The sequence below is a fragment of the Bubalus kerabau genome, chromosome 6, assembly GCF_029407905.1.
Source record: "Bubalus kerabau isolate K-KA32 ecotype Philippines breed swamp buffalo chromosome 6, PCC_UOA_SB_1v2, whole genome shotgun sequence".
In the NCBI taxonomy this organism is placed as follows: Eukaryota; Metazoa; Chordata; class Mammalia; order Artiodactyla; family Bovidae; genus Bubalus; species Bubalus kerabau.
This window is the reverse complement of record NC_073629.1, coordinates 33037182-33048994: the sequence shown is the minus strand read 5'-3', so window position 1 is coordinate 33048994 and position 11813 is coordinate 33037182. Positions and strand designations below refer to the sequence as shown.

Sequence of the window (11813 nt, the reverse complement as noted above, 5' to 3'; positions counted from 1 at the left end):
TGATGCACCTCTCACCATCCACAAGATGACAAACTGGACATGGTTAAGGAGGAATAAAAGACTATCCAGTGCTCCCCTCAGCCTGGCCTCAAAGGAAGCCTCCTTAAGATCTTCCACCTGTCCTAGCATGTCCATGGGCACTGGGATTTGTGACTCAGAAAGAAAGACTCAGATGGCTGCTATGGGGCAGCCCTTGGGTGGCTGCCCTCATGAAAGGTCCATCACTGTTCCCAAGAGTTCTTCTTGTAGAGCTGTTCTGGGAGCCCCTGGAGAACATCCGGGAGCCTGGGTAGGGAGGGGACCATAAACACCTTGTTTCTGTTCTCATCTGTCCAGCTCCAGCCCCAGGAACTATGTGGAGTAAAGAAGACAAACCAAGGAAGGGATGCCAAAGTTCGATGATGAGGAAAGGGATGGAAAAAAAGACAACTCTGAAGGGGTCCAACTGGCCCTTTTTCTGAAGTGAGGAGCAGAGTTATGATTGGTCTCAGGATACAATTTTGCCCCTAACATAAGGTCCAGGGCACATGTAGAAAGCAGAAGCAGGATTGGGGTGGGGGGCAGGAAACTATGGGGACAGCCAGTGCTGACTGATGGACCATGTCAGGTCTGCCGGTTCTTTCAAATTTCAAGTTATCCTCACAGGTGCTCTTGGAGACCAGGCGTAATTAGTCTATTTAAACATAAAAACTAGGGAGGTATTAGTCAAAGGGTGTGTTTTAGTTGTACAATATGGATAGATCCTGGAGATCTACTGTAGAACACAGTAACTATAGTTAACAATGCTTTATTGTATACTTTACAATTTGCTAAAAGGATAGATCTTATGATATGTGCTCTTACTGCAAAAGTTAATAATAAAGAGAGTGAGAGGAGACTTTTGGAGGGGATGAACATGTTTATGGCATTGATTGTGGTAACCATGATGCGTACTTATCTCCATCTCATCAAGTTGTATGCATTAACAGTTTTTTATGTCAGTTCAGTTCAGTTCAGTCGCTCAGTCGTGTCCTACTCTTTGCGACCCCATGAACCGCAGTACGCCAGGCCTCCCTGTCCATCACCAACTCCCGGAGTTCACTCAAACTCACGTCCATTGAGTCGGTGATGCCATCCAGCCATCTCATCCTCTGTCATCCCCTTATCTTCCTGCCCCCAATCCCTCCCAGCATCAGAGTCTTTTCCAATGAGTCAATGTCAGTCATACCTAATAAAGTGGTTTAAAAAGAAAGGTATTAGTGTAGTTGGCATTGCACAGGCTCTGTGCTCAAGACAGAACTGGTTTTGAATCTCAGTTCTCACCTTAGCTGACATGAATAAAATGATTTTTAAAATTCCTCCACTCTGTAGGATTTTGGTGGGGAGGTATGGACTTTCCAGCTGGTGCTAGTGGTAAAAAACCTACCTGCCAATGCAGGAGATATAAGAAGACCCACGTTAGCTCCCTGGGTCAGGAAGATCCCCTGGAGGAGAGCAAGGCAAACCTGGAGAATTTCTTGCCTGGAGAATCCCCATGAACAGAGGAGCCAGGCAGACTACAGTCCACAGGGTCATAAAAGAGTCAGACATGACTGAAGCAACTTAGTACACACGGAACATAGTATTTGGGCAAGCATTTAAGTGATGGAGGTCATAAATAAGCATTATTTTCTCCTTAAACTAAAAACAAAACTAATAATTGTGCTGCACTTACTATTTTATATACCATACACACTGGAAAGTGCTTCACAGAGTAATTCTAAGATTAGTGTCTCTAATACAAGTAAAGGGAGGAAATTGAGGCTCAGAGAAGTTCATGACTTGTTTGTGGTCACTGAGCTCATGCCAGAGCTCGGCTATGAACTTGCGTATCACTGATTCAGGCCCGGAGCATGTAACCACTGGTTCAGATCACAGAACCCCCAGTGACACTACAGACATGACACTTGTGCTGGGAAAGACCACTCTAGCACCTATGGCTTCCTTTACTTACTCTCTCAGGTTGCACAGTGCCCACCTCTACTGTGGGCTCCTCCACAAACACTGAAGCTCCCAAGACTGGCAGTGCTGATGATAGTGGATTCTGTGCCAAAAGTCTGATGGTCTCTATCCCAGCCCCACCAGCAAGCATGCCTTCTACAACTGCATGGATGGACATACCTATGAGGAGGCTTGTCAGACAGGCCTGGTCTTTGACACAAGCTGCTCTTGCGGTAACTGGGCTAAGCTGTCCCCTTGTGGGGTCCACCGGGGACTCTAGGAACAGAATGATGATTAAATGGAAGTTTTGCCTCAGAATGCCAAGTGTCTGCTTTGATTTATAAGTCTGTGTGATACTCTCCTGCATGTAAAAGAGAAGTCCTGCCTTCCTGCTCCCTAGATGGCTGGAGAGGTTGGGACTGGGAGAGGAGGGGTAGTGACTGGGACCTCTCTGAGCATCTCTGTGGGAAGTTCTGGAGCTCTGGGCTCCTCCTGAGACAGAAGGGGAGTGGAATTGGGAAGGTCTAGGAGAAAAGGGAGATCAGATCCGTATTCTTTCTCATAAGTATGCCTCCAAATGGTCTTGCAAAAGGACCTAGAAAAGTGGCTGAACTCAGAACACTTAATTTACTATATCTCCTCCTTCAGGAAACTCTTCTTTCACCAGGTTTACTCATCTCCAGACTCCAGGGCTATACAACCCAAGCAAACCACACTTGTCTGAGGACAGAGCATGACAGCCAACTGCAGGACAGTCCACACACTCCACTTCCACACCTGTGAGCCTAGGAATAAAGTTCATCAGCATGATTTTGAAATTAGCTCACTTAAAAAGAATTAGTTCATCATCTTCATTGACACACCACACCTGAATGTACCTTCAGTTCCCTAAGGGAAAGCACAAAGAAAATGAAAATGCACATTATAACAGGGGTGGGAGATCTCGCTCCTGACATCTCCAGGGTGGCATGGCCCCTGCTCCAAGGAGCTGAGGAAGAGAGCAGCTCACCAAGCCAGGAAGAGCTTCCACACTAACCAGCTCATTTTTTGGGTCAGGGAAGGGTGGTTCTGTGCATCGTGCTCTTTGGACAAAACCAGTGTAAACAACAAGCAGAACCCCTGGAAGTTAATTTCTTTCCTTTCCATCTCATCAGCTGAATATGAGCAGGGTTTCTATCCATCTCAGTTTGTCTGGGATAGTCCTGGTTGTTAACTATTGTCTTTGCCTCCTGTTGATTTAATAAGTTTTACTGGTTTTAAAATTTTAAAAAATTAAAAAAAATTTTTTTACTAGCCATAGCAAAGTTATCTGGAATGGATTTGACACATCTTCACTTTATATTACTTCCAATTTCTGCCATGGTCTGTACACATGGTTTAATCTAAATGTTCATTTGGTGATAACCCATCTCTCTTTTCCTGGTTCTTTTCCAGGTGGTGCTGTGCTTAGTTGCTCTATTGTGTCCAACTCTTTGCGAGCCCATGGACAGTAGCCTCTCAGGCTCCTCTGTCCATGGGGATTCTCCAGGCAAAAATATTGGAGTGGGTTGCCATGCCCTCTTCCAGGGGATCTTCCCAACCCAGGGATTGAACCCAGGTCTCCCACATTGCAGGCGGATTCTTTACCATCTGAGCCACCAGGGAAGCCCTGTTCTTTTCTGACAAAGCTTAAATTATTGCCTCTTACAATGACCACTTGCAGATGCTCACTGACAAATGAATGTGTGCTTGGATGGAAGTGGCTAAGGACAGCTATTTCCTCTGGTCTGCCTGGCTAGAGTGGAGAAGGCAATGGCAACCCACTCCAGTACTCTTGCCTGGAAAATCCCGTGGACGGAGGAGCCTAGTAGGCTGCAGTCCATGGGGTCTCGAAGAGTCAGACACAACTGAGCGACTTCACTTTCACTTTTCACTCTCATGCATTGGAGAAGGAAATGGCAACCCACTCCAGTGTTCTTGCCTGGAGAATCCCACGGATGGTGGAGCCTGGTGGGCTGCCGTCTGTCGGGTCGCACAGAGTCAGACACGACTGAAGCGACTTAGCTGCAGCAGCAGCAGCCCAGCTAGAAGGGGAGGTCTTGATACTGTGGCTTCTTGGTGGGCCACCTACTGTGCGTGCCCTGAACCATGGCCTGCAAGATGCATAAAATCATTAGGTCGCCAACATGGGATCAGTGGGAAGTTTTGGAAAATACAGGTTAGAATTATGTGAAATATGAACAGGAGAAATCAAGCAGTCATACCATTGAGCTTGTAGAGACTAATCTGAACACTCTTGCTACAGGGTTTGTCATTTGTTGTGTGGCATAAATCTACAACCACTTATTTTATTCTCTGACAACACTTTCTATTTTTCAAGTAACTGCTTTTGTTAGCAATAAGCTATATACAATTAAAGTGACTATATAATGAAAAATTAAGTACTGAATTTTCATACTCCAAGAAAGTTGAGATGAATGTATAACTTGTGTAAGATGTTAGTTGACATTAACTGTCTACCATAGGGTTGTTGTGTATTGCGTGAAAACCAGAGGACACAAATCTGCTGAATAAGCATCACCATCTATTTCTAAATTACTAATTAGTTTAGGAAGATTTTACTTAAATTTGATTACTTAACAGAGGTAGTTACTAAAGGTATTTTATATCACTTGGTGAAGCATAATATGTCAATTTAGGTAAATATAAGAACACTTTTCTTATAAGAACAGAAGTACCAAATTCATTTCTTTTTCTACTGTGTATGTATGTGTGTATGTGTGCACACAATTATTAAAGTCAAATTCTGTTTGCAGAATAAATTCACAAGCTTTTACACAATACCAAATTTATATTGATGTAATCCGATGCATTATATAGAAAATCAGATAAGTTAATTCTAATAATAGTTGAATTTTTTCACCTAGTTCATGAAATCAAAGTAAATCTTTTTGTGGTTTATTTCATCAAAGGTGAAACATCTGACATTATTGTAAATGCTATTGTAAATTCAGTTTAAAAGTTAAACATTAAAAATTATTTTTGTGGTGATGAATTTAAATATCAGTGGAAAACAACATTATGTAAAAAAAAAATATTCTTTCTAAATTTAAAAAACTCTACAGAGCAGAAATGTCCTGGGAGTTAGCTGAAGTCACAAATCACTCACTAATGTGTTTTAAAATGTGACATTCTATCATTCAAGATAAAAGTTATAAAATTTTCAAATATTTTTGTATGTAAAGAGTAACTGATCTATAACTTTTTAGACAATGCTGATGTTGAATCAAGAAAATATACATCAATGTGACAGTACAAGCTTCTCTTTGCTGCCTATTTTCTGTTTGATTTTAGAAATGTTTGGACCATTAAAGAATTATTTCTTAATTAACTCAAAGTGTTCCACAGTGGTACTGAACTTAAAAAAATCTGTATGTCTTCTGCATTTTGGTTGCATTTTATTCCCAACTGGTTATAAATGTTTTAACAAAGTATTTAATGGAGAAGCTCTAAAACATTTTAATGTTTGAAGTTTTCATAAGTTAATATTATCAAAAAAGAATTTTGCAAATAAGAAGACCTTGAAAGAGGCACTGAACAAATTAAACAAGAAGTGCTCAAATGTATATAATGTACAATTTTGAAATTTTAAAATTTTGAAATATTTCAATTTGTAAAGAAGACCATTTTGATAGAGCTACTATTTTTAGTATGATTTTTAATTGGATATATTTATTGCTAATTAGATGAGAGGTGTACAAGAGGTGTACTGAAGAGGTGGACAATCTTGCATCTAAGTTTGGGGAAACATTCGAAGGAGTCATGAAGATAGTTGTTGAAGAAATCTTCTGTGGATGGAAGCAAAAAGATAGCATCTGTTAAAATATTAGCATTATAATATTAAAACATTTTAATAGAAAAAAACAGAATTGAGAATATCCCCCACTGAGAATATCCCCCATTTAGCAGGCTTCCTAGGAGGCTCAGTGGCAAAGAATACACTGCCTATGCAAGAGGTGCAAGAGACACAGGTTTAATCCCTGGGTAGGGAGAACCCCTTGGAAATGGAAACCCGCTCCAATAGTTTTGACTCGAAAATTCCATGGACAGAGGCACCTGGTGGGGTATAGTCCATGGGATCACAGAGTTGGACACGACTGACTGACTGAGTACAAACATACCCATTTAGCAGAATTTCCTCTGAGCATCTTTAAGGAGAGTTTTCCTCAATTAAAAATTTTCTGGCCTACAAAGAAAAATCAGTAGAGTTATTATGGACTGAATTCTATCACTCCAAAATGCATATGTTGAAGTGCTAACCCTAAGTACCTCAGACTGTGACTGTACTTGGAGATAAGGCCCTTAAAGAAGTAATTGAGGTAAAACAAGGTCATTAGGGTGACCCCTAATCCAACATGACTGGTTTCCTTATGAAAGATTAGGACACACACGTAGAGACAAACAGAGGGAAGACCATGTGAAGACACGTGGAGAAGACGGGCATCTATCAACCAAAGAGAGAGGCCTCAGAAGAAGCCAACCCAGCCCTCTAGAACTATGAGGAAATAAATTTATATTGTATAAGCCATCTAGACTGGCATTTTGTTGTGGCAGCCCTAGCAATCTCTTATCAAAGGTATCAACATCTTTGAAATGATTAACCATGAAAAGCAATTTTAAAGATTTCAAGCAACATTATAAAAAATAATAAAACCATACTGAAAAATCTTTATTCTTCAGAAAAATGCCAGTAACACCTTACTTAGAAATATGGCTAAGAAATTTATTGATGTTTGTGAATATATAGCAAGAATAATTATTTGAAATTTTAAATATTTATTTACTGTGCATATATATTCACTTTTTAGAAAAAAAATCTTTGCGAATAGTTTTAACAGAACTATTTAAGTTCATTTGTATAGCAAAACACTGAGCAAAAGTAAACATTTCAAAAATTACATGTTTCTTTTTTTAATAGGCATTAGAATTTTATTAATTTTTATTGGAGTATAGTTGCTTTTAAAAATTATGTATTTCTAATGCCCCTTTCATCTCAAGCGTGTCTGGGTTTGGATGATAAATTATGTGAAAGGACTCAGAACTGTTGATCAGATATTCCACTGTAAACTGAATGCCCTTATAAGTTTGCAGAAAAGAAGATTCCAGATGTACACAGAGTGGGGACCCAGTCATTTTGTATACGAACTAAAAAGGGAAAACTTGAACTTAATTTTTTGTGGATCTGACATATTTCACAGCCATTACAGCACCTCTGGCCCAGAGATCCGCATCCCTCTGTGATCCCGGTGGCTTGCACTTTAGCCTTCTGTAATGTGCCTGGATTGCTGTCTTCATCTGGAGAGTCCACACACCACATGGCTCCTTATCTCATTGCTTTGGCTCTGCCAGGAAGGAAGTCACCCTCGGTATTCCCCCCAGAACTCTCTCCCTGTCCCTTCCTGCTGCTTTCTTGATTTAATCAACATTTACATAGCACTCTATGAACAGGCCCGGTCCTCAGCACTCTAATAAACATCAAATCTCTGGATTTCCGTGAGGACCCCCTGCGGTAGTCATGGTGATTATTCCCACTTCACTGGAAACGGGCACAGAGAGGCTGAGAGACTTGCCTAAGGTCAAAGGGCTGGAAAATGCTTTGAAAGCTGTCGGCATGACTCAGGTGTCCGTGATCTTAGCCCACACTCTGCCGCCCTTTGGCCCACCCACACCCTGAGGCCACTCTTCATCCCAGTCCAGGCTCCAATTTTTGGATCACACTCAAACCTGAGGGGGAAAGCGAAGTGGAGAGGTCAGGGGGTTAGCACTCGGTGTTTTAGGACCTGGCTCCCTGACTGCAGCACACCCCTTCTAGGAATCTGAAGTCATCACGCTGCGCCTGACTGATCGCCCTCGGGGCGGGGAAAGGGCCTCCAAGAGGGAGCCGGGGTGGTTTGGAGTAAAATGACAGGTGGTGACCCAACCGCGCTGCCCCAGGCGACCGGGTGGAGCAGTCGGTTGCCCAGAGCTGTGTGGCGGAGAACCACCAGCACCCGCTCCTGCAAGGAAAGATCCCCGGGCTGTGAAAGCGGCTGCTCCTCTTCCCCCTCACCCCCGCCCTCCCTTCCCCACCTCGGCCCCTGGGCGCTGGAGCTCAGACGGAGCGACCCCAAGTGGCTTCCCTGGCGAGCGCACTTGCAGGCACCTAGGCGCTCTCTCCATTTTTCTACCTGTGTCCCACCCCACATCTTCCATCACTCCCCTTTCCCAGGCCGAGGAGTGTGGAGGTGGAGGCGCACAGAGCATAGGTAAAGGGCAGAGGGCCCAAAATTTCTTAGGTTTGTTGACTAAAAAAAGATGTACAACTTGAGAGTTGTGAGTTAAGTTTTATTTGGGGCAAATGAGGACTGCAGCCCGGGAGGCAGCAACTCAGATGAGAGACTGCTCTAAAGCGGCATTGGGGGAAAGTCAATATATAAGGTTTTGGTGAAGGGGGAGTTCAATATCATGAAGCACTCAATTTACAAAACGTTTTTTGTTAGTCATGAGGGTCTGATGTAACCATGAAGGGATTTAGTGCTTCTCTAGATATGAAGAGATGCAAGGACTGAGATCATAAAATCTGTTTCTAAAAACATCCAACTATCTAAAGACCTGTCCCACCAGATTGCCTGGATCACAGAGTGCCTCACTCCACCCTGAACTCCCTCAGGGATTGTTGAAGCTCAACAGCTTTAGGAGCATGGGATTCAATCTTCATAGAGGCAGATGGCAAATGGCTTTGTTGTTCAGTCATTGGCAATGCTCTTGGTAAGTGCCAATTTGTAGCTGACAGGTTGAAGAAAGCCTGTTTGCTGTCATGGCTGGCCTGGACTGGGCGGGAAGGGTGGGGGAGCCCAGTGAGGAAATCCCCATCCCTGTTCCCAGAAGGAGACAAGTGACAGCGTGTTGGAGGTGTCAGTGATTTACATCTCCTGCCCTTCACAATTCTCCCAGCTACCTGCGCTCTTCATCCACACCCACAGACTGGGTGATCCAGTGCTGAAGATTGGCAGTTCCCACCCCCCACGCCCAAAACCTCGGTAGGGGCGTCTTGTGTTGGCTTGAGCTGTCAAGGTCAGAATCCAAAGGTGGATTATCCGCTGGAGGGAGTGGCCTGTCCTGGGTCCTGCCCTGGGAAAATCACCAGGGAAGTGAGGACCCTCTCAGCTGCAGGGCCCCTGGACTCCTAAGGCTGCTTGGTGCTGGCTGCTGGGGTTCCCTTCTAACCAGTCGATCTGGGCCACCACAGACTAGCCGGAGGCAGCTGACACCATTTCCAGCAACAAGAAACAGATGGGCCACGCCCTGGCTAGAAAGAAAGAAAGTGAAGTTGCTCAGTCGTGTCTAACTCTTTGCAACCCCATGGACTGTAGCCTACCAGGCTCCTCTGTCCGCGGAATTTTCCAAGCAAGAGTACTGGAGTGGGTTGCCGTTTCCTTCTCCAGGGGATCTTCCTGACCCAGGGATCAAACCCAGGTCTCCTGCATCGTAGGCAGACGCTTTACCGTTTGAGCCACCAGGGAAGGTGTTCTTTAAAAACCTCCTGGCTAGAAGCTCTGAGAACCCAGATGGAAGGCAGGAAGTCTATTGGACCAGGTGCTCAGACCTTGCCCATTGTTCCTGCCCATGGATGCTCACCTGCCCCACTCTTGTTCTGCTGTCTCTAGTTGCTCTCTCCATAACCAGTTTGTTTTTTTTTTTTCAATCAGTATCAGTGTTATCATTTGGATCTGACAAGTGACTGTTCCAATCAGCTGTAGTGTCTCACAAAACATGCTCTGAAGAACACCAGTGGTTTGCAAACTGATAGTAAACAGAACACATTTGGGGAAATGTATCCTATATTCATACTGTGTATAGGCCACAGATTTGATTCTACATTTCTAGTAGCCAGTAAAAAATAGAAAAAGAAATCAGTTACACAATATATAATGTCTGAAAGATCAGAACAAACCAACAAGACAAGCCCAACTATTTTAGATTCTAAGAACAAAAACAGACTTCTCCCCAGGATTTTCATAAAGAGAAGACTGTATAATGGGAAGATGAGCATCCTCCCAGTAAACACAAGGCCTATTTTATAGACAGTTGCCTCCTATAGCATCCCTCAAAAGAGGGGGAGGGCCTAAGAGATATATATTTAAGCTGAAATACACACCAGCTTCGGAAGACTCATAAAGGAAAAAAAAGTAAAATATCCAAATAACTTTTATATAATTGATATAAATTAGTAGTCCCATGATAAAATGATGTTATAGATCAATTAGATTAAATAAAATATTATTAAATTAACTTTACCTGTTTCTTTTTATTTTTCTAAATGTGGCTATTAAAAATTTTAGAGTTAAAAAAAAAAATTTTAGAGTTATATATGGGGCTCCCAATATATTTCTATTGAACAGAAGCAATATTACTTAGACTATATTCTACATATAATAAGTATATAAAAATATATAATATGATATAATTATATATAATATATATGCAGCATTTCCCCAACATATTCAACCAAAGAACTTTTTTCATCCTGAACACAGCACTCATTGACACAACTCTGAAGGGCAGTTGAGGGAACACTGATCTAAACAATGTCTCACAGGACTTACCCTAGTCCTCAAGTCTCTTGTGTGGCTTGTAGTTTAACTCTGAATTCTCTTCTCTTGCTATTTCCTCCAACTAGTATCTAAACCAATATTTTCACCAGATTTCAAGTCTTTATCCCAGACTTAATGAATCAAACCCTTTGAGACTATCCTTTTTATATCAGTTAACTTTTACTGCATGATAAACCTCCCTCAAATATAGTGGCTTATAATAGTGATCATTTTACATGCTACACCATGGATGAATTTTGTGGAGTGAAATAAACCCATCACAAAAAGACAAATGCTGTATGATTTCCCTTACAGGAGGTATCTAGATTAGTCAAAAGCATGGACACATAAAGTAGACTGTGGTTACAGGAGACTGTGGGGAGGGGGAAATGGGGAGTTTTGTTCAGTTGGTATGGAGTTTCAAGTTGGGAAGATGAACACGCTCTAGACAGCTGTTGTGTAACAATGTGATTATAGTAAACACTGCTGAACGTACACTTAAAAATGGTTAAGAGGGTGAATATTACAGCACATGTTTTTTACCACAATTCAAAAAGTTTAAATTAAAAAAAAACCAGCAACAATGAATTTAGTTCTCAATTCTATGAATCAACGATTTGGGCTAGGATGGGCTGGGTATTCTTTCTACTGGTCTTGGCTGGGCTGACATATGCCTCTATGGTCAGCTGACAGTCAGCAGCCTGGCCCATTGTTGGGGCTGCCTGGCTATCAGCTAGGGCCAGTAAAGTGACAGGCCGCATGTTTCTTGTCTTCCCTCAGGCTAGCCCTGCTCACATGGCACTCTCAGCATTCTAAGATTGTGAGAGCAAAAACCACATGGCCTCTTCAAAACTAGACCAGGAACTCACACAGTATTATCCCTTCAACTGCTCTCTATCAATCAAAGCAAATAGCAAAGCCAAATCAAATCCTGATGCAAAAAGCTATAAACCAGCGTGGCTATTTTTACAATGGTCCACACTTGTTCTGTAGTCCCATTTTCCAGAATAATCCATTATTATCTGTTTCTTATGTTCTTATCTTCATATCTCTTTATATGTACAGAAGCACACTTTTTAGTATTTCACTTTTTTTGCTTCCTCAGACATATCATCTGTAGATTAGAGCTATTTAATTTTTTTAGTGGTGAATTTTTGCATTATCACTTTGTTAAGCTTCCCTTCCCCCATCTTTCTAGAATCTCAGTACTAAATTCAGGATATTCTCAAGATTATCTTATCC

The 11813-nt window shown here is 42.2% G+C and overlaps 1 long non-coding RNA gene across 3 annotated transcripts; it reads right to left on the bottom strand.

Annotated features, from left to right (window-relative positions):
- Positions 1–4984: 4984 nt before the first annotated feature.
- On the bottom strand, positions 4985–10655 carry LOC129656104 (uncharacterized). Of its 3 annotated transcripts, none has more exons than XR_008716196.1 (4): positions 10584–10655; positions 7209–7340; positions 6120–6184; positions 4985–5786 (listed from the first exon to the last, which is right to left on the bottom strand). It is a non-coding gene; the product is annotated as an uncharacterized LOC129656104 (long non-coding RNA). The 3 variants fall into 3 exon arrangements; XR_008716195.1 differs by lacking the exon at positions 10584–10655 and adding an exon at positions 7723–7932; XR_008716194.1 differs by lacking the exon at positions 10584–10655 and having other exon boundaries at positions 7209–7635.
- Between the last annotated feature and the right edge of the window lie 1158 nt (positions 10656–11813).